This window comes from Musca autumnalis, unplaced genomic scaffold (genome assembly GCF_047663935.1).
Source record: "Musca autumnalis isolate F117 unplaced genomic scaffold, ASM4766393v1 scaffold_3, whole genome shotgun sequence".
In the NCBI taxonomy this organism is placed as follows: domain Eukaryota; kingdom Metazoa; phylum Arthropoda; class Insecta; order Diptera; family Muscidae; genus Musca; species Musca autumnalis.
In genome coordinates this window covers 35,782,145-35,805,013 of record NW_027411866.1, presented here as the reverse complement: position 1 = coordinate 35,805,013, position 22,869 = coordinate 35,782,145, and the positions used below count along the sequence as shown (strand labels likewise).

At 39.5% G+C, this 22,869-nt stretch overlaps 1 protein-coding gene across 16 annotated transcripts in view; it reads left to right on the top strand.

The window, feature by feature from the left end:
• Nucleotides 1–22,869, top strand: part of LOC141399743 (phosphatidylinositol-3,5-bisphosphate 3-phosphatase MTMR4) — a 102,100-nt gene that overhangs the window by 6,077 nt on the left and 73,154 nt on the right. The gene's annotated exons all lie outside the window — the stretch shown is intronic.

Here is a 22,869-nt window from a genome sequence, read left to right as displayed (position 1 = left end):
TCGATTTCTTTTTTTGTTTCGGGCTCCAAAGCATAGTTCCAAGATACGCCGTCTGTGGCGATCTTATAAATGTCGTTTGAATCACCGCGATCGTTTTTGTTCACAATTTCTTTGCACAAATCCACAAGAGCCATTTTTTGAGCGATGTTGTTGTAACAGTGTTTTTATTATGTTTATATGTTCGTTCCTCTGTTCAAGATTCGATGGGATGTAGCCACAGATCCACTGGAGTTAGATGGGTAGGTTTGGCGGGGTAGTTAAAAATGGGCATATGTCTTGCACGGCGCGATCGATTTCCGCACAATACGAATTTAGGCGACTGCAATATCCCGAGCGTAGTTGAGCCAAAACTACTCTAGTTTGACGTGGCAGCTGACGCTCCTCAGCTGCGATAGATGGAGGATGTACTCCGAGTACTTTATTCACACAACCCAGGTGACACGATGGTTATGAAGACCAGGTGACACGATGGTTATGTCAGGCGAACTGTGACACTCTCCTCTAATTTTGGTACGGGCGTCCTCATTGACCGTGCAAAACGTAGAGCTATCAATCTGCTCAGCCAGCGCTGTACCTCTCTGGTCGTTTCCGAGGGCCGAATGCCACATCTCATGATGCGCATTAAAATCCCCCAGGACCAGACGATTATGACCTTGCGGGCGATGTATACATTCAGCAACTCTATCTCGGCAGCTCCACACCTGTCTACTACCCCCATACATTCCATATACGGGTCATTAGAGACAGGCTCAAGCGAGATAGGTCTGTATTGGACAGACTGGTGCAATAGGAAAGCCAATCCACCACCTCCACTTCTGGTGCGATCTTTCCTCAGAACATTGTAACCATCACAATGCACTAAGCTGTGGTTGTTGTTCAGTTTGGTTTCCTGCACTGCCGCGACCTTGATGTTCTTCCGACTCCTAAAATCTACTATCTCCTCGATCTTACCTCGGAGTCCATTGCAATTCAATTGCAAAAAGCCTGCATTTTCGGGGATTGGGACAACAACGGCTGGTGTTAAAGGCTGCGTGTGCGGTTGTTGTCGAGGGGACTGCGGGGGAGTTTCGTAATCAGACGACCAGGGAGTATCGTAATCCGACGACGACTCACTGGGGACTGTGTTCACGCAGCATGCAGCAACATAGTCCCTGTCGTAGTCCCTCACGTGGACGAGTCCAGAGCAACCCCTTAGATGCACCCACTACTGACATCTATTGCATCTCACCGAAGGTTGGATGTGGGTGAAGATGCGGATGTGACAAACTGAGCACAAATATATTGGTCCTGGGTTTTCCTCCGTCCCGGCTCGGACCAATAGAATTCGGAGCAGGCATTCCGAGATATGCTGCTCCCAATACAGAAAAACGAAACAAATACAAACATGTACACACTGAGGTGGCAGCCGCTGGCCGGAACATTGGTTTTGTATTTTTGCGGGTCAATCCGGTACGAAAGAACCCGCTGCCGTGGGATTGTTTTTTTTTGAGCGATTGACCAATTTTGTTGCTGTATCCAGCGAGAAAATCCATTTTTGCGGCCAGATGTTTATACAATATCAAATCTTAGTTGATGGAAGAAATGCCCAAGGATACCTCTATCTCACGGTATTTAACATGGCGTTCTTGGATTGTCTATTCTCGCACGGCTTAATTTTTTTTGGGACAACGGCCGTTTTTGGACAACCTTCACGACCTTCATTTTTTAGCGAGTGTCGGCCACTATTGAATTCATTGAACCAGTTTTTCATAGTCCTATAGGATGGTCGTTTATCGACATACAAAGATTTAGTTTGATTGATGCACTCTTGCCGTGATTATCCACGTCGAAAGTTATGAAAAATTATCGGAAGAAAATGTTCACAAGTAAATTCCATTTGTTTTGCAAAGTTATTTTTTCAAGTCACTGTAAACAATCGAACACATGGTCATATCGCTCATTTACTCAAAGAGTGGCATAACTCAAAAAATGCGTTTTCTGAGTTAGCAATTTTTTTTCTACGACTTCTACTTTATCTTGTGTCAAATTTTCATGCTGATATCTCTAAAACTCGACGAGTTACAGCTCATTTACTACGAGTTGCCAATAATTCAACACACAAGTTTTTTGAGGTTATGAAGCACTAAAACATTTCAAATCATGATTGATCTTGCACAGAAATTTAGCACTGATATCTAGCTAGCTGTCTGCAAAATATGGTCCAAGTAGTGCTTTTAGTTTTTGTGTAATAGGTAATCTTTTTAATTTGGGAAGTCAAATTTCAATCGCCAACTTAAAACGCGTTTTTCTCGAAACTTGATTTTTTGAAATGTGTCACTCTTTGAGTAAATGAGCGATATGTCAAACTGACCTGAGTACGCTTAGGCGAAAAACTTCAAATTTTCCAAAAACAAAGTCAAATGACACTGCAAGTTGTCTAGGCCAGCAAGTTTTCGAGCGACCCTCGTAATATTGCAGTAGAGCGAAAAGGAAATAGAAAACGCTCCATGTCTGGATAAAGTCGCAAATTTTTAGACAATCTTAACCAAACAATTATTTGGCAATATCAGTACTAAACGAATAATCTTGTTAATATTTGATGGGGAGAGAGGTGATACTTTGGAAACCATTTGCCTCTAATTTACAATTGCCGTCTCCTTTTATGTGTTCAGATCATTTCAGGAGCTATTTGTTTTTCCCAGAAAATTGGTATTTAGTCCGGCATTATGCTGGCATACACGGGCGTTCGGAATTCTTTGCTCTTATTTTCACAGAAGTATCTTCAAGTCTTGACTGAGATAAAACATTTGTTAATTATTATATTATAACTAAATTAGTTTCTAATTACAATATTTTTCTTCGCATTTATACAGTAGTCTATAACAGCTGATTTCTTCTATTGAGTAGTGAGAGTGTACTGTTGTACGAGAGTTTTGCTCTCAAATGATTTTGTGTAAACAAACGGTATTGTTTTTGTTTTGCTGTTAAATGAAAAACATATGTACATCATCATCAATGAAATGATGCCACAATTGTCAATCATTGTTTGTGAAAATAAGGAATTTTATTATTTTTATTAGTTTATTAATAACTTAATTTAATGAAATGCTTTCCAGCCGCAAAGAAAATATGAAAATTTCAAGGTCAAGAGGCAGTTGTACAATTTTAAGCCAATTTTTAATGCCAGATAAAGTTGTGCAAATGTAGCTTTATACGAAAAGACCTCCAATGAAACAATACAAAGGGGTGGATTTACAAAATCTTGATGAAGACGAGGGCGATGGAGAAAGCATATTTGGTGACTTTTGGCTTTATATCAGCAGCAAAACTCACCTACCAGTATTCATCCAATCGGATTAGTCCATAGTGTCTCATCGAAATAATGGTCTTCAATATGGCCATTTTTTTTTTCTAAGCTGAAATGTGTTTTCTATAGAAAAATTGCAATTTAGTTTGGCTGAATTGTGTTTTCTATAGGAAAATTGCAATTGAGCTAAGCTGAAGTGTGTTTTCTGTACCAAAATTGCAATTCAGCTTAGCTGAAGCGTGTTTTCTGTCCCAAAGTTGCAAATCAGCTTAGCTGATTTTTGTTTTCTAAAGGAAAATTGCAATTGAGCTAAGCTGAAATGTGTTTTCTATAGAAAATTGCAATTTAGTTAGCTGAGATGAATGATGAATTGTATTTTCTAAAGAAAAATTGTAATTCAGCTTAGCTGAATTGTGTTTTCTATAGGAAAATTGCAATTCAGCTTAGCTGAAATGTGTTTTCTGTACCAAAATTGCAATTCAGCTCAGATGAATTGTATTTTCTAAAGAAAAATTATAATTCAGCTTAGCTGAATTGTGTTTTCTATAGGAAAATTGCAATTCAGCTTAGCTGATATGTGTTTTCTGTACCAAAATTGCAATTCAGCTTGGCTGAAGTGTGTTTTCTGTACCAAAATTGCAATTCATCTAAGCTGAAATGGGTTTTCTAAAGAAAAATTGTAATTCAGCTTAGCTGAAATGTAATTTCTGTACCAAAATTGCAATTCAGCTTAGCTGAAGTGAGTTTTCTGTACCAAAATTGCAATTCAGCTTGGCTGAAGTGTGTTTTCTGTACCAAAATTGCAATTCAGCTAAGCTGAAATGTGTTTTCTAAAGAAAAATTGTAACTCAGCTTAGCTGAATTGTGTTTTCTATAGGAAAGTTGCAATTAAGCTTAGCTGAATTGTATTTTCTAAAGAAAAAATTGTAAATCAGCTTAGCTGAAATGTGTTTTCTATAGGAAAATTGCAATACAGCTCAGCTGAAATGTGTTTTCTGTACCAAAATTGCAATTCAGCTAAGCTGAAATTTGTTTTCTATAGAAAAATTGCAATTTTGTTTGGCTGAATTGTGTTTTCTATAGGAAAATTGCAATTTAGCTTAGCTGAAGTAGGTTTTCTGTACTAAAATTGCAATTCAGCTTAGCTGAAGTGTGGTTTCTGTACCAAAATTGCAAATCAGCTTATCTAATTTTTGTTTTCTATAGAAAAATTGCAATTGAGCTAAGCTGAAATGTGTTTTCTATAGAAAATTGCAATTTAGTTTAGCTGAAATGTGTTTTCTATAGGAAAATTGCAATTTAGTTCAGATGAATTGTATTTTCTAAAGAAAAATTGTAATTCAGCTTAGCTGAATTGTGTTTTCTATAGGAAAATTGTAATTCAGCTTAGCTGAATTGTGTTTTCTATAGGAAAATTGCAATTCAGCTTAGCTGAAGTGTGGTTTCTGTACCAAAGTTGCAAATCAGCTTAGCTAATTTTTGTTTTCTAAAGGAAAATTGCAATTGAGCTAAGCTGAAATGTGTTTTCTATAGAAAATGGCAATTTAGTTTGGCTGAAATGTGTTTTCTATAGGAAAATTGCAATTCAGCTCAAATGAATTGTATTATCTAAAGAAAAATTGCAATTCAGCTCAGATGAATTGTATTTTCTAAAGAAAAATTGTAATTCAGCTTAGCTGAATTGTGTTTTCTATAGGAAAATTGCAATTCAGCTTAGCTGAAATGTGTTTTCTGAACCAAAATTGCAATTCAGCTTTGCTGAAGTGTGTTTTCTGTCCCAAAGTTGAAAATCAGCTTAGCTAATTTTTGTTTTCTAAAGGAAAATTGCTATTAAGCTAATCTGAAATGTGTTTTCTATAGAAAAATTGCAATTGAGCTAAGCTGAAATGTGGTTTCTATAGGAAAATTGCAATTCAGTTCAGATGAATTGTATTTTCTAAAGAAAAATTGTAATTCAGCTTAGCTGAATTGTGTTTTCTATAGGAAAATTGCAATTCAGCTTAGCTGAAATGTGTTTTCTGTACCAAAATTGCAATTTAGCTAAGCTGAAATGTGTTTTCTATAGAAAAATTGCAATTTAGTTTGGCTGAATTGTGTTTTCTGTACCAAAATTTCAATTTAGTTTAGCTGAAGTGTGGTTTCTGTACCAAAATTACAAATCAACTTATCTGATTTTTGTTTTCTATAGAAAAATTGCAATTTAGTTTGGCTGAATTGTGTTTTCTGTACTAAAATTGCAATTCAGCTTAGCTGAAGTGTGGTTTCTGTACCAAAATTACAAATCAACTTATCTGATTTTTGTTTTCTATAGAAAAATTGCAATTTAGTTTGGCTGAATTGTGTTTTCTATAGGAAAGTTGCAATTAAGCTTAGCTGAATTGTATTTTCAGAAGAAAAATTGTAAATCAGCTTAGCTGAATTGTGTTTTCTATAGGAAAATTGCAATTCAGCTCTGCTGAAATGTGTTTTCTGTAGCAAAATTGCAATTCAGTGCAATTTAGTTTAGCTGAAATGTGTTTTCTATAGGAAAATTGCAATTCAGCTCAGCTCCAAGAAAAGAAAAATTGTAATTCAGCTTAGCAGAAATGTGTCTTCGGTACCAAAATTGCAATTCAGCTTGGCTGAAGTGTGTTTTCTGTACCAAAATTGCAATTCAGCTAAGCTGAAATGTGTTTTCTAAAGAAAAATTGTAATTCAGCTTAGCTGAATTGTGTTTTCTATAGGAAAGTTGCAATTAAGCTTAGCTGAATTGTATTTTCTAAAGAAAAATGGTAAATCAATTTAGCTGAAGTGTGTTTTCTGTACCAAAGTTGCAATTCAGCTTAGCTGAATTGAGTTTTTTTGTAGGAAAATTGCATTTCAGCTTAGCTGAATTGAGTTTTCTATAGGAAAATTGCAATTAACTGAAGGTGAGACAATTTATATCGTACAATATCCGATGCCATTATAATCCCATTTTATCTTTAGACATCTAACCCTTCAGTGACCCGTAATAAGTTCCACAGTAATTTTCATTCTTAACGTATCGAGTGAGAGAAGGAAAGTTATTCTACGATGAAAGATAACTGATCAGATTGCCAGTAGGGGTCTTCTATAGAACAGAAGACCACAGTAAGGGTAATTTATAGAATAGAAGACCACAGTAGGGGTGTTTATTGGAATAGAGGCCACAGTAGGGGTCTTCTTTGGAATAGAGACCACAGTAGGGATCTTCCATAGAACATAAGACCACAGTAAGGGTCATTTATAGGATAGAAGACCACTGTAGGGGTCTTATATGGAGTAGGAGACCACAGTAGGGGTCTTCTATAGAACAGAAGACCACAGTAAGGGCAATTTATAGAATAGAAGACTACAGTATGGGTTTTCTATAGAATATAAGACCATAGTAAGCGCCATCTATGGAATAGAATACCACAGTAGGGTTCTATATAAAACCACAGTTGTTCAACCTTTTTTTGCACTTATATGCAGTTTTGAGCATTGGACTGATCCACGTTTATTTGTTTCTGGTCTAAATATTTCATTCAGATTATATCCTATGTTTTTCGGTACATGAATCGCCTGTAAAAGATTTGACGTTCTTTATTGCACGCACATCATATGCCTGCAAGGCTGCATTTCATTGCGATAAGCGTACCCTCTGACCATTAACAAGTTTGTTTTTTTATTGTTTGCATAATTTTTGTTCCAAAAACATAGATATTTGTTATGTGCCTTCCTTCAAGTAGCTGTCTGCCGCAAAGCCATTAAAACAACAAAAAACTTTTCTCTACAAAAATTCTTTTAAAGGCCGGTCAATGGTACATTTTAATGTTTTTTCTCATTTCTAACTTTTACACTCAAGCAGTAGCAGCAGCAGACACTCGAAACAATGCGCAATGTATGTCTGCTTTGGCCTATGAATTTAATCGATGCCGCCAGAGGCAGGGATGGGAATGTGAAATTGTTAACAATGAAGCAAGACATTTAAAAGAAATGAGGAAATTCAGGTTTAAACCATAGACGACCAAGAAGAGGGCACACAAAATTCTCAATATTTGCAACTTTTGACAGTGTGTTACTCTTATGTTACACGCTAAAACTTTCATACGAAACTTTCCCATTATTTTGGCGTTCATAGATCGAGTTCCATACAAAAGTAATTTTATGAAATTACTGTAATGGGGAACTCGACCTAAGAACGCCAAAATAATGGGAAAGTTTCGTATGAAAGTTTCAGCGTGTAACATAAGAGTTAGTAACGTTGTATGCACGCATGCTGCAAAACAAAAACAAATCAAAACATTTGTGTGCTCTTTCGTTGCGTTCGGGTCGTGTGTGTGTGAATTGCCGAAAAACTTCGTAACTCTAACAATACCAAAGCGCGACATTGGTTTAAACCCGTGCCGTCAGATGCAGAGATGGAAATGTTAAATTCTTAACAATGAAGCGAGACATTTAAAATAAATGAAGATTTTTTTGGTTAAAAACCGTGCCAGTACGTGCCACCGTGTTGCAATGGTATGCACACCCGCCTTGCACACTTAATGTCCGGGTTCGATTCATAGGCCAGGCAACATCAAATTTTCAACGGTGGCAAAAATACCTCTCAGCGTAATGTTGTTGATATTTGCTGAGTATTTTTTATAGATCTTCTTTATCAGTCATGTTTTAAGGCACATCGTGCGGACTCGGTGATAAAAAGTAGGTACCATAATGATGAGCTAATATGAATTGGGGTCGCGCATTCATTGATATGAGAGAAGTCTCCCTTGTCCCTTGCGGGATGTTTGTCGAACAATTATATATTATGTAGAAAATTCTTAATTTAAACTTTCCATTCCTGCTCCTCGAATAAAGCCCATAAGTAAGAGACTGCATTGAGTACTACTAGACAAAACGTGAAAGTGCATAGATTTGTTTGCTTGTCAGACTTTGTATATGTTGTTGATTGTTCGTTCCTTAGCATGTTCGCTGGCAGACACTTGTGTAGAAATGGTTACAATATACATAAATGTGGCACACACAATTACGAGGATGTGGCAAGAAGTTTAATATTGTTTTATAAAATTCTCCTTGGACTCCAAGAATATAAAATTATTTCTAATGATTGAGGATTTGCACTGGAAAAGAACATATCCAGTGAAATATGAGACATCCGTTTTTATTTTTGGCTTTTCAGGTATATTTATGTGAGGTTAGTTTAGGTTATAGGATACGCAACTACCACTAGCTATAGACATCTACTTTATTCGGAGACCAATGGGTCTATTGTGTTCACTCTAAACACAGAGATAAGGAGAGGATACGAGTAGGAAGAGGCATGTGCGGAAGAATAGCAAGCGGCGGAAACAGAGAAAGAGTTCATCGAAGTATTTGAAAAATAGATTCAAATTAATGCAAAGACAGGCCCTTTCTTTTCTATTGTTTTGTGCAATTCTCATAACTTATATTGACCCCTAAACTTTTTCGAACCACCCTCGTACCACTCACTTATCATTTAATATACTTCCATTTATACCTGAAAATTGTAACCACAAACATTCCAATTGGTTGGTGATATCTCCTTCAAATTGACTTCGAATGCGTAAAATACGTTAATGATGTTTGTTTGTCTCGTCGTTGTACGCATTGCAATATAGCTCCAGATGTTGACCGGGTAGGTATTGGTTTTCTTCAATACCACCATAAGCATTTCAAAGTTGATAACATTGTGAATAAAATAACAAGATATTGAACACACAAACACTGAGAAAAAGCAAAAGGCACAGCTCGACATTGCTACTAGTTTTTATTTGTCTCCCTTTTCCGGTTTGAGAAGATTCTCGGAAGATGAATTGTTGTTGTTGTAGCAGCATAAAAACCTATGTAGAAGCATAGGTTTGATGCTGGGTTGGCAGCCGCTTGCCGAAACACTATGGTTTCGGGTCAATCCGGTACGAAAGAACCCGCTGCCGCTTACCGTAGTAGTTTCGCATTGCAGAGAAAGAATGTAAACAGGGTCGACAATTGGTCAACCCCACAGATGAATGGTATGCAAGTCTGTGGGATTAGCCGAAAATGTTTGAAGAATGTAAGGAGGAGTACCCATGCACAACATTTTGTTGTGCTGACGCACCGGTAAAACCTTCTCCTCCTCATGAAGATGGTCCACTGGTGTCATGAGGAGGCACCCTGTTGCAGTCCTCAGGGCGGCATTCTGGAAGGTTTGAATCTTCTTTCAACTGCGTAGCGCTAACATTTGCATACCACGCTGGCGCCGCATAGCTTACCACAGAGCGGGCCTATTGCGTTGTAAGAGGTCAACAGCGTTTCAAACACGGCTGGAGAGAAGTCTTCTCTATATCCTCGAACAGCTTTGCATGGTTGACAGTATCGAAGGCCCATGCCACATACTGGGCAGATGTCTAGCACGGCGCGGTCGATTTCCGCCCAATAAGAATTCAGGCGACTGCAATATCCCGAGCGTAGTTGAGGCAAAACTACTCTAGTTTGTCGTGACAGCTGACGATCCTCAGCTGCAATAGATGTGGGATGGATTTCAAGGACTTTATTCACACTATAATTGCTTAAGGCCATGGCAACTGCATCCGTGTGAATACTATTTAAACCTGCTTGATACTCTTGTTGATCTAGGGGTTCTCTCCTGTATCGTTGGACCTCTCCCTCTAGAGCATGGATATCCTTCCTGATCTGCCTGTATGTATTGGCCTACCCACAAGATGGTGATTGGGATGGCTCACACGGTAACATCCAAGCAGGTACTGCAACGAAAGCATCTCATTGTGTTGCTTTACTGGAAGAATCTTTGCCTCCTCATGTAGATGGTCCACTGAAGATTTGAGCAGGCACCCTGTTGCTGTTCTCAGGGCGGCATTCTGGCGAGTTTGTGGTCAACAAGGTTTCTTTATCTGCACCCCAAGTGCTGCCGGCTAGGGACTTGAGGACCTTGTTCCTACTTTTCAGCTTGTCGCAGATAGCTGTAGCTATTTCTGATACTGGGGAGGACTAAGGCCTCAAGGGTCTTTGCTACGGTCGACAAAAGCGAAATCGGCCTGTACGATTCACTTTTGCCGGCATCCTTGCCGGGCTTCCGTAGTGGGACAACCCTGCCCATTTTCCAGACTTCGGGAACAATGAGGGTGGCCAGCGACAAGTTGAAGACTTTGGTGATATACTCGACTCCCGGCTCATCCAGCTGCTTCAACATTACCATGAAGATTCCATCAGGGCCCAACGCTTTGGATGATTTAGCGTTCCTGATGGCATTGGCAACATCATCCATTGTAAATTGTGGCAGGAAGAGATCTGATGCGACGTAATACTCTTCTCTTCGCCCTGTCACTCTCGGGATGCTCGACAAACTGTCGATTGAAATTACTTGCGCACCTCTTCGGGTCAGTCAACGTAACGTCGCCAAACGTGACTGAGGTCCTATCTTCCCTTCTTCCAGGGTTCGAGAGTGACTTAACCGTTGCCCACAATTCACCTATTCCGGCTCCAATGTTGCAACTCTTTAGATGATTTAACCACTTGTTCCGCTTATGCTCGCCGGCCAGCCTGTTAACTTCCAGTGTCAGCTCCCTGACTCTGGGGTCATTGGGGTTGGTTCGGCGATCCGTCCTTAAAAATAATCTTAGAAAGAATTCCAGGCATCTGGGTCTGCCAAATCTTCAAAATACTCTTATCTCTCTGTCTGTCCTTCCTTCAAAACTGCCCAACTTTCGGAAGAATCTTAAAAAAACCAAGCCTCCGGCCAAAACTCCCGAGTAGTGTACGAGAAATTTTCAAACGTAGTCATTCAGAGACATCGTTTATTTGAAAGAGCCATCTATCGCGATTTGGTATATGTGACTTGTGTTTTTGGTGATTGTCTTTGCTACCGTCAGTAGGTTGTGCATTTCCAATAAAATTCGATGAGTACCCAGGCAGTTATGTTAGTCATGGACCTGTTAAAAACTTTGAAATGGCAAAAATTTTTCCAAGAATGTTAAAAACGTTCCTGTTTGTTTGGGATTAGGAATCAAGAAGTCCAAATAACGTATAGAAAGAGATATACAATTTATAAGCTTATATTTGAGGGTGCCATCTACCGACATTTGGTATAAATGCCTTTTAAAGCGATTCTTTGGTGAGTGTCTGTGCTACGTTATGTATTGCCATTTCCTTTTTGAAGGTGGCGTCTACCATTTTTTGGTATAGGTGTGTTTTAAAACAGTTTTTTGGTGACTGTCTCTGCTACGGAAATTGTTGTGACTTCCTGTAAGTAGAAGGTGGCATTTCCACTTATTTTAGATGAGAACATAACCAGTAATGTTAGCCATCGACCACACAAAACTAAAGCCATATTTGTGTGGGCGTCAGAAAAGTGTAATTGAGAAACAATCTGTCAAAACTCCGAATAATATAGAAGATGACAGTTCCCCAAAACGTAGGCATTTTGATATCATCTATTTGAAAGGGCCATCTACCGTCATTTGGTACAAATGCTTCTTTGGCGAATGTCTCTCCTACGTTAAGTATTGGCATTTCTTTTCGGAAGGTTGTACCATTTCCACATGACAGCTTTCAAATGGCCAAACCATTTTTCAAGAATGTTAAAAAAGCTTTCTTTTGACCTGAATCTAAAACATGGATCAGGTATATGTCATAATACCTTAAAGAAGGATATCTATCATCATACCATCGTTTGGTATAGTTTGTTTTTAAAGTTGGTCTTTGGTGAATGTCTCTGCTACAGTAGGTGGTGTCATTGAATAAGAAAACTTTCAGACTAGGTAGAGTTGTTCTTTGTCTTTGCTACGTATTGTCATTTCTCCGTAGGTGGCCCTATCACAATATGTTGAGCCATGGGCCATATGTCGCAATGAGAAAAACGTGGTTCAAACATTGTGGTTGAGGTAAATACTCTTCTTCTCGGGGTTTTTGCCATATTTTATCACAACATGGATGTGGAGGCATCATTTATCGTCATTTGGCAAACAATTATCAAAATTGAGCTGACCTGGCTCATCTGCTGCTAGTCAAAAAACCCTCTTCTTTCCTCAAAGTCCGCGTTTATAACTTTTCTAGTGTCCCATAATGTTACTCCACCATCTTTTCTCACTGTACATTGCCTTTCCCCTACCGCCACATAATGTTATTGAGTGTGAAAATTGAAACGATGAATGCGTATGAAAGCTCGTTCTATCATTGATCGTTTCGCATCACATATTTTGTTGTGTGCGGAGTTTCAAGTGCCATCCACATTCCATTTGAGACAATGAGCTATGCGTGCGTGCGTACGTTTTTTTTTTTTTTTGTGAAATGGATCTTGTATGTCCGTCCAACAATGTCTATAAAAAGATAAGTGTCATCAGCCAGCCAAAGTTGTAAGCTAGACGGTTAGCCAGACGGACATAGCTATCGAAGAAATTCAATAGCTACATTTTGTAGCAGACTTGCATAAAAAGCCTACGAAGAATTTGGTTCAATAACTGAAAGACGACATTTTGCGCTGATATCAATTGTGTTCATGGAAATCGATAGCTTAATGTCTGCTGTGACATGGGGGAGTGTAATACGTTTACTTTGAAAGATAATTTTTGTAAGATTCCATCTGTCAACATGAGTTCAGCATTTAGCTCATTGTATCATCTAGCGCCATCTGGTATTAGCTTTCGTTATAATTGTTATTTGGTTAGTGCCTTTGCTAATGTAGGTATTGTCATTATCATACCCGGTAGGTGGCGTATCTAAATACCCTATCAGGCTGGCTTTTGGAACGAGAGAATCTATATCGTATGCAGATATTCGACAATGGAAAATAAAAAATCGATATACATTCGGTCTAGAGGTATCTAGTACATTCATTCACCAATGTTTTCGAAAGAAATAAGTGGCATTGGCCAAACACATTCAATATCCAAATTTGGTAGTAGACATACGTAAAAACCCCTCCTAAGAATTTGTTTCGTTAAGTGAAAGACGACATTTTAAATCTTACCAATTGTGGTCTTGTAAATCGATAGCTTTTTGGCTGCTTTCTTAGGGGAATTTTATAGCAAACAGGCTTTTGTTGTAATAAAGTGCCGAGCATCAACCAGTAGTAGTTGTAGTAGCTCCTCACCAAGATAATCGGCACATTTATTACAACAAAAGCCTGTTTGCCATCTACTTCCCCTGAAAAAAGCAGCCAACAAGCTATCGATAGTAAAGACACTTACCAAAAGCTCTTGATATGTTAAACCATAGCTCCCCAAAGCTAATTATTTGGAAAGAAGGTTTGTCTATCTCACTTGGTATAGATGGCTTCTTACAGTTTTTCTTTGGTGGATGGCTTTGCTACGCTAAGTAAAACAAAGCTGCCGAAAAGTAGTTATCTTGAAAGAAGGTTTATCTATCTCATTTTGTTTAAATTGCTTCTTGTAGGTGTTCTTTGGTGATTGGCTTTGCTACACTAAGAATTCACGTTTTTAGCCACTATGCGCTGCCTTTTTCCACTTTGGTTAGTTGAGGACTAAACCCAAACAATGTAGAGGGAGCTCCCCAAGGGAAAATAATATTTCGGATAGCTATTTTTACCTATCTGACATTCCACTATACCGAAGGTGTTGAGATCGTTATGAATGCAAACGATTGTAAGCTACTGACAGAGTTTTTGATATATATTGATATGATGACAGGAAAATTTCGTAAACTTTTATCAGAAGATGTGATATTGGCGATGTCTGGCCCAAGAGCTAACACTGCATCTTGACGCCTTAGCGCTTGGCTTGAGGTCTTACATAGATATTTTACTCAACCTGAAAGTGGGCAAATGCTCAGCTATCTTATTCTAACACAAACCTCCACTTTGTTTATCTGAATTTTAGGTCTTTCTATACTAATCGCAAGTTTGTGAGTAAAACCAAGAGAGGAACTATCCTCAAGCAACTAGGAGGAAACTTCCAACCTCAAGAGCAGTAGGAACTCCTAACGAGTCTCCTAAGGAGATGTCTCATCCAAAGCGGCTGAGTTACAACCTTAAAAAAAGGCTAAGAAAATGATAAAAAAGTTTGAAAAGACATCCAAATCCCCCGGGACGGTTGCGCGAACAAACGAAGCAATGTTGGATCTGTGGCAGCGTTAACTGCTTTAAAGGAAAATTATTTTTCAAAAAAGTTACACCTTCGCCAAAAGCGACTAAGTCCCCGACTTCAAAAAAGGCTGAGAAGAAGCCAAAAAAACGGCAAAAAAAGTCATCCAAATTTTCCGGTTCACTTTACTCCTCATCTGCCTCAACTCCCAAACCTCGAAAAAGGATGATGAAGTCAGTCAGCTGATGAACAGAGGAAACCATCCGACTTGGGTGCAAACGCCAGCAGACGGAGCAATGATGAGCTTCAAATAAAACATTCTTGTTGAGAAAAGTTTATCCTTCGACCAAAGCGTACAAGCCACAGCCTTCAAAAAAAAGGCTGAGAAGATGCATCGGCCTTATCTCCAAAACCCCGTAAAAGTGTAATGGAAGTGAGTCAGCTGATGAGCAAAGAGAAACCACCCGACTTAGCAATGATGGCTCTGTGGCAGCGTCAACAGATTCAAAGGAAACCTCTTGTTTAAAAAAAATATACTCTTTCGTCCAAAGCGGTTAAGTCACATCCTCTAAAAAAGGCTGAGAAGAAGCAAACATTAAGTCATCCAAATTCTCCGGGAGGGTTTCACTCAACTCCTCATCTGATGGAAGTGAGTCAGCAAACGCGAGCAGACATTTGGGTGTCTGGTAACCTAAACTGCTTCAAAGGTCGCTGGTCGTCGGTCGACCAATCCAAAATCACAACTAGTTATTTTGAAGAGGATGAGGTCGAAGAACTGTCACAGCCGGTCCATTCGGCTGCGTCGTATGCCGCCGGTCCTCAGTCGACCAATCCAAAATCACAATCAGTGGATGTGAAATGGATCAGGTCGTCCGAGAAACTTTCTTCTACCTCGAAGTAGTTGACACTGTCACAGCCGGTCTATTCGGCTGTGTCTTATTTCTCCGTGACGAGGAAGGTGAGTGAGAATCAATCGGTGCATCTTCTTTGAAACATTGTATGTCTACGAAGGCGAGCAAATACAACGCCACCCTCAGCTCATTGCAGAATACATTCTCGTCTAGCCCGAAGCATTTTGACAATAATGCTTGACGAATTGTCCCAGATGATCTCCGTCTAAGCAATTATCGACAAGGCTGCTCCCAATAGGCGCCTCAGCGATGCTCGTTGGTTGCTGGTGAAAGGTCATCATAGGGACATTCTCATCTCGGACGTGGTTGAACATAGTAATGTACGGCTCGGCGAGGCAAGGTAATTAGCTGCGAAGATAAGAAATGATTAGACTTTCTTATTGAGAAAGTTAAGGACCATTGCTCGCTTTGGGAGGAAACTGCCATTTCTTCGCAGAATTCATGTTCGTCTAACCTAACATTCTGACAATATTGCTCAACGAATTGTCCCTGATGATCTTCGGCTAGCAATCATTGACAAGGCTGATGCCAATGGGCGCTACAGCGATTGTCATTGGTTGCTGGTGGAGGGAGGGTCTTCTGGGAGACATTCACATTTCGGACGTGGTTGACCAGAGTGATGTACGGCTCGATCAGGCTGCACTATATAAGGGTGTCAAGATAATTGGCTGCGAGAATAAGGAACCAGTAGGCTTTCTTATTCACACAATTATGGACATTGGCTCGCTTTGGGAAGGCAGAAAAATGACAGCTGTACCTGTCTATGAGATGCAATGGAACTGGGACGAATGTTTAAGTTAGTCGAGAAACAGAACGTCGGTCTTCAGATGGGAAAGTGGAGAATTATTAACTCTTTTCAAAAGAACGACGGACTTGTCTGGAGAGGACTACGTAAAAAATAGGTGGATTAGACCTTCTTATTTAGGAAATTGAGGACATTGGCTCGCTTTGAGAAGGCAGCAAACTGTTAGCTGTACCTGTCAATGAGATAACATGTGGGATGGAGACTTTAGTATGGCTCCCTCATCCTTCAATGGAGCTTTGACGTATATTGTAGAAACAGAACATCGTTCTTCAGATGGGAAAGTGGAGAATTCTTAACTAATTTCAGAAGAATGAACTAGTCATCCAGTGTGCCAACGACAAATCTGGTGAGGACTACCTAAGAAGTCGAGGGGTGCTAAATTTCGTTCTAGGAAGATTTTGCTTCCAACTCCAATAGGAAGGAAGCATCAAAAGCATAGCTTTGCGCAGATAAATCTGCATCTTTGCAAAGCTACTGCTGAACTTCTAAAAACCCCTGACCAAATTCTGCTCAGAAATCTAAAAGCAATCGATCTGTTTGCCTCTATAATGGACGAAGAGGTGCCATCTATGGTCACATAGTAACAATGCCTTCATGAGTTTGTTCTATGGTTCGTCGCGCTGCTAAGTATTAATAATTTTATTCTGTAGGTGGCGTTTCACATAACCATGTGAAGCTGTTATTTGATATGTTGGGACGAATAATTAAGTTACTCGGGAAACAGAACGTCGGTCTTCAGATAGAAAAGCGGAGATTTGTTAACTCCTTTCAGAAAAACGATGGACTTGTCATTAAATTTGCCAACGATATGTCTGGAGAGGATTACCTTGAAGTTGAGGGGAATGCTTAACTTCGTTCTTGGAAGGTAATGCTTCCGAATCCCTCCAAAGGAAGCAGCGAAAGTTTAGAAGTTTGCTCATAAATGTAAACTGGATGAACAGGTGCCATCTATTGTCACATGGTAACAATGCCTTCATGGGTTGGTCGGTGATTCGTGTCTGTGCTAAATAAAGTGTTAATTATTTTCTTCCGAAGATGGCGTTTCAAAATAACCAAATGATGCTGTTATTTGATATTAGAGAAACAATCTCCCCCTCCATATCTCCTTCAGTAAATGCATATGCCAATAAATATTGAAACAATTTCCATACTATCTCATTCACATACTCGTTTAACCTTCTTAAAAAATAGGAAAACAATTCAATTTGTCTTACAAATTACTTGCTCAAGGCGAGGACATTCCACTCATATGTATGGATGGATGTATGGCGGCAGCCCAGCTATTAGCGTAAAGGACATAAGTACTACATATGTGCCTTGGCAATTATCATCAATGGGACTCTGTCACATTCTTCTTTAATTGTACACTTCATGACCTGGCGACAAACAATCAAATCGTTGCATGGCAACCACTAATATTCTCTGCAATTTCAAAGTGGTCCACGGAATTTGGGTCAAACCCATTATCAAACAAAAAAAAAATGGAAACAGATTTCTGATTGTCATCACCATAAGTAATAATAACGATGGCAATAAGTGCGAAACTTTGTGGAAATCTTAGAAAATCAATTTCCAACATCATTTGTTGTTGTTCTTCTTCTTCTCACAATAAGTTTACCGCAAAATCGAAGAAGAAGGCAAAGCATCCGTTACAATTTTCTGGTTTTTTTTTGTGTGATATTTATTCAAAGAGGAAGCTATAATAAGGCGTCATCATTACATCTTGTTGTTGTTGTTTTTCTTCTTCTTTTTATTCCACATAAAATATGTCTAGACATATTGTAAAAAGGTTCGGATTTGTGGTAACCTAAATATAGGCGCACACACACCCATATTGACATGTTTTTGTCGCATCAAAGTGAAGAGGGGATAAGTTTTTTTTTAGTTTCAATGGGGATAACAAAGATTTCCCAGGGGATTTTTTGCATAGAAATATTTAGATAATGGGCAATATGTTATCTATCCATCATAAGCGGAGAAGATTAAAATATTATTTACCGTTAGAGAGTAGTGTAAAAATATTATGCGAATTATTCGCTTAATGTAAAACATTATCCACAATATTCGGATGAAATAAATACGCAGACCAAAAGGCTTGGATTTTTTAAGAATATTTTTTCAAAGACCAACAGGCGTGGATTTTTAAGAATATTTTTTCAAAGACCAACAGGCGTGGATTTTTTAAGAATATTTTTTCAAAGACCAACAGGCGTGGATTTTTTAAGAATATTTTTTCAAAGACCAACAGGCGTGGATTTTTTAAGAATATTTTTTCAAAGACCAACAGGCGTGGATTTTTTAAGAATATTTTTTCAAAGACCAACAGGCGTGGATTTTTTAAGAATATTTTTTCAAAGACCAACAGGCGTGGATTTTTTAAGAATATTTTTTCAAAGACCAACAGGCGTGGATTTTTTAAGAATATTTTTTCAAAGACCAACAGGCATGGATTTTTTAAGAATATTTTTTCAAAGACCAACAGGCGTGGATTTTTTAAGAATATTTTTTCAAAGACCAACAGGCGTGGATTTTTTTAGGAATATTTTTTCAAAGACCAACAGGCGTGGATTTTTTAAGAATATTTTTTCAAAGACCAACAGGCGTGGATTTTTTAAGAATAATTTTTCAAAGACCAACAGTCGTGGATTTTTTAAGAATATTTTTTCAAAGACCAACAGGCGTGGATTTTTTAAGAATATTTTTTCAAAGACCTGCACAACAATAGGCGTGGATTTTTTAAGAATATTTTTTCAAAGACCTGCACAACAATAGGCGTGGATTTTTTAAGAATATTTTTTCAAAGACCTGCACAACAATAGGCGTGGATTTTTTAAGAATATTTTTTCAAAGACCAACAGGCGTGGATTTTTTAAGAATATTTTTTCAAAGACCAACAGGCGTGGATTTTTTAAGAATATTTTTTCAAAGACCAACAGGCGTGGATTTTTTAAGAATATTTTTTCAAAGACCAACAGGCGTGGATTTTTTAAGAATATTTTTTCAAAGACCAACAGGCGTGGATTTTTTAAGAATATTTTTTCAAAGACCAACAGGCGTGGATTTTTTAAGAATATTTTTTCAAAGACCAACAGGCGTGGATTTTTTAAGAATATTTTTTCAAAGACCAACAGGCATGGATTTTTTAAGAATATTTTTTCAAAGACCAACAGGCGTGGATTTTTTAAGAATATTTTTTCAAAGACCAACAGGCGTGGATTTTTTTAGGAATATTTTTTCAAAGACCAACAGGCGTGGATTTTTTAAGAATATTTTTTCAAAGACCAACAGGCGTGGATTTTTTAAGAATAATTTTTCAAAGACCAACAGTCGTGGATTTTTTAAGAATATTTTTTCAAAGACCAACAGGCGTGGATTTTTTAAGAATATTTTTTCAAAGACCTGCACAACAATAGGCGTGGATTTTTTAAGAATATTTTTTCAAAGACCTGCACAACAATAGGCGTGGATTTTTTAAGAATATTTTTTCAAAGACCTGCACAACAATAGGCGTGGATTTTTTAAGAATATTTTTTCAAAGACCTGCACAACAATAGGCGTGGATTTTTTAAGAATATTTTTTCAAAGACCAACAGGCGTGGATTTTTTAAGAATATTTTTTCAAAGACCAACAGGCGTGGATTTTTTAAGAATATTTTTTCAAAGACCAACAGGCGTGGATTTTTTAAGAATATTTTTTCAAAGACCAACAGGCGTGGATTTTTTAAGAATATTTTTTCAAAGACCAACAGGCGTGGATTTTTTAAGAATATTTTTTCAAAGACCAACAGGCGTGGATTTTTTAAGAATATTTTTTCAAAGACCAACAGGCGTGGATTTTTTAAGAATATTTTTTCAAAGACCTGCACAACAATAGGCGTGGATTTTTTAAGAATATTTTTTCAAAGACCTGCAGACCAACTGTCGTGGATTTTTTAGGAATATTTTTTCAAAGACCTGCAGACCAACTGTCGTGGATTTTTTAGGAATATTTTTTCAAAGACCTGCAGACCAACTGTCGTGGATTTTTTAGGAATATTTTTTCAAAGACCTGCAGACCAACAGTCGTGGAATCCAGTCGGCGGTGCAGGAAACCAAGCTGAACAACAACCACAGCTTAGAGCATTGTGATGGTTACAATGTTCTGAGGAAAGATCGCACCAGAAGTGGAGGTGGGGGATTGGCTTTCATATTGCACCAGTCTGTCCAATACAGACCTATCTCGCTTGAGCCTGTCTCTAATGACCCGTACATGGAATGTATGGGGGTAGCAGTCAGGTGTGGAGCTGCCGAGATAGAGTTGCTGAATGTATACCTCCCGCCGAGAAATAGCTGTATCCCTGATTATAGGCCTGACATTAGCCCGCTGTTGCAAGGTCATAATCGTCTGGTCCTGGGGGATTTTAATGCGCATCATGAGATGTGGCATTCGGCCCTCGGAAACGACCAGAGAGGTACAGCGCTGGCTGAGCAGATTGATAGCTCTACGTTTTGCATGGTCAATAAGGACGCCCCTACCAGAATTAGAGAAGAGTGTCACAGTTCGCCTGACATAACCATCGTGTCACCTGGTCTGACAAATGACGTTACCTGGCAACCCGTCATTTCCCTTGGATCAGACCATCTCCCCATAATTGTCTCCATTAGCAGACCACCCGACTTCATTACCTCTGAACGCCGCACATTCGTCAATCATAAGAAAGCTGATTGGCCGAGTTTCAGAGAGTTCACCAATCACCGCTTCAGAGAATTGCCCAATCCTTCTGCTGTTCGGGTAGCGGAAAGGACGTTCCGGGACATCATCACCGCTGCAGCTGCTCGCCATATCCCTGCTGGTCGAATACCCGAAGTAAGACCAAATTTCCCAGTAGAATTTACCCCAGAGTCAGGGAGCTGACACTGGAAGTTAACAGGCTGGTGGGCGAGCATAAGCGGAACAAATGGTTAAATCATCTGAAGAGCTGCAACATTGGAGCCGGTATAGGTGAATTGTGGCAACGGTTAAGTCACTCTCGAACCCTGGAAGAAGGGAAGATAGGACCTCAGTCACGTTTGGCGACGTTACGTTGACTGACCCGAAGAGGTGCGCAAGTAATTTCAATCGACAGTTTGTCGAGCATCCCGAGAGTGACAGGGCGAAGAGAAGAGTATTACGTCGCATCAGATATCTTCCTGCCGAGGATGAACCACCACAATTTACAATGGATGATGTTGCCAATGCCATCAGGAACGCTAAATCATCCAAAGCGTTGGGCCCTGATGGAATCCCCACGGTAATGTTGAAGCAGCTGGATGAGCCGGGAGTCGAGTATCTCACCAAAGTCTTCAACTTGTCGCTAGCCACCCTCCTTTTTCCCGAAGTCTGGAAAATGGGCTGGGTGTTCCCACTAGGGAAGCCCGGCAAAGATGCCAGCAAAAGTGAATCGTACAGACCGATTTCGCTTTTGTCGCCCATAGCAAAGACACTTGAGGCCTTGCTCCTCCCCAGTATCACAAATAACTATCAAGTTGCAGATCATCAGCATGGATTCCGTAAGCAACACAGCACGACAACAGCGCTGCACGCCATTACCACATATATCTGTAAAGGACTCAACCAGAGACGGCCGTTCGATAGAACAGTGATGGTGGCGCTTGACTTATCAAAAGCCTTTGATACAGTCAGGCACTCCACGCTGTTTGAGGACATTGAGCAGACAACCCTCCGGCCAAACTTGAAACGTTGGATAGTCAATTATATGTGTGGATGCCAGTCGTACGTGGAATTCAGGAACAAGAAGTCCAAAACCCGTAGAGTGAAACAGGGAGTTCCCCAAGGTGGGATGATATCTCCGGAACTGTTTAACCTCTACCTCTCCTGTATTCCGCCCCCTCCAGACGGCATCGAGATCGTAACGTATGTGGATGATTGCACGTTCCTGACGTCGGGTACCTATCCTGATGACATCTGTGAGAGACTGAACAACTATTTAACCGATCTTACCACCTTTTTCCATTCGAGGAATATGCAGATTTCCGCCACAAAATCTACAGCCACTCTGTTCACCACATGGACAGCGCAGTTTGGACGTGAGTTGAATGTCGTGGTCGACGGTAGCAGAATTCCGACCACAAACTGCCCTAAAATTTTAGGGGTCACATTCGACACTACATTCACGTCGTGCGCACACGCCACAGCTATCTGCGACAAGTTGAAAAGTAGGAATAAGGTCCTCAAGTCCCTGGCCGGCAGCACTTGGGGTGCAGATAAAGAAACCTTGTTGGCCACGTATAACGCGTTAGGTCGGTCTGTGGTAAACTATGCGGCTCCAGTCTGGTCCCCGAGATTGTGTGACACGAACTGGAAAAAGATTCAAACTTGCCAGAATGCCAGCTTGAGAACAGCGACAGGGTGCCTCCTCAAATCTTCAATGGACCATCTACATGAGGAGGCAAAAATTCTTCCTGTAAAGCAACACAATGAGATGCTTTCGTTGCAGTACCTGCTTGGATGTTATCGTGTGAGCCATCCAAATCACCATCTTGTGGGTAGGCCCGGCCCATTCAGGGAGATCAGGAAGGATATCCATGCTCTAGAGGTAGAGGTCCAACGATACAGGAGAGAACCCCTAGATCAACAAGCATATCAAGCAGGATTGAATAGCATTCACACGGACGCAGTTGCCGAGGCCTTAAGCAATTATAGTGTGAATAAAGTACTCGGAGTACATCCTCCATCTATCGCCGCTGAGGAGCGTTAGCTGCCACGACAAACCAGAGTAGTTTTGGCTCAACTACGCTCGGGATATTGCAGTCGCCTAAATTCGTATTGGGCGGAAATCGATCGCGCCG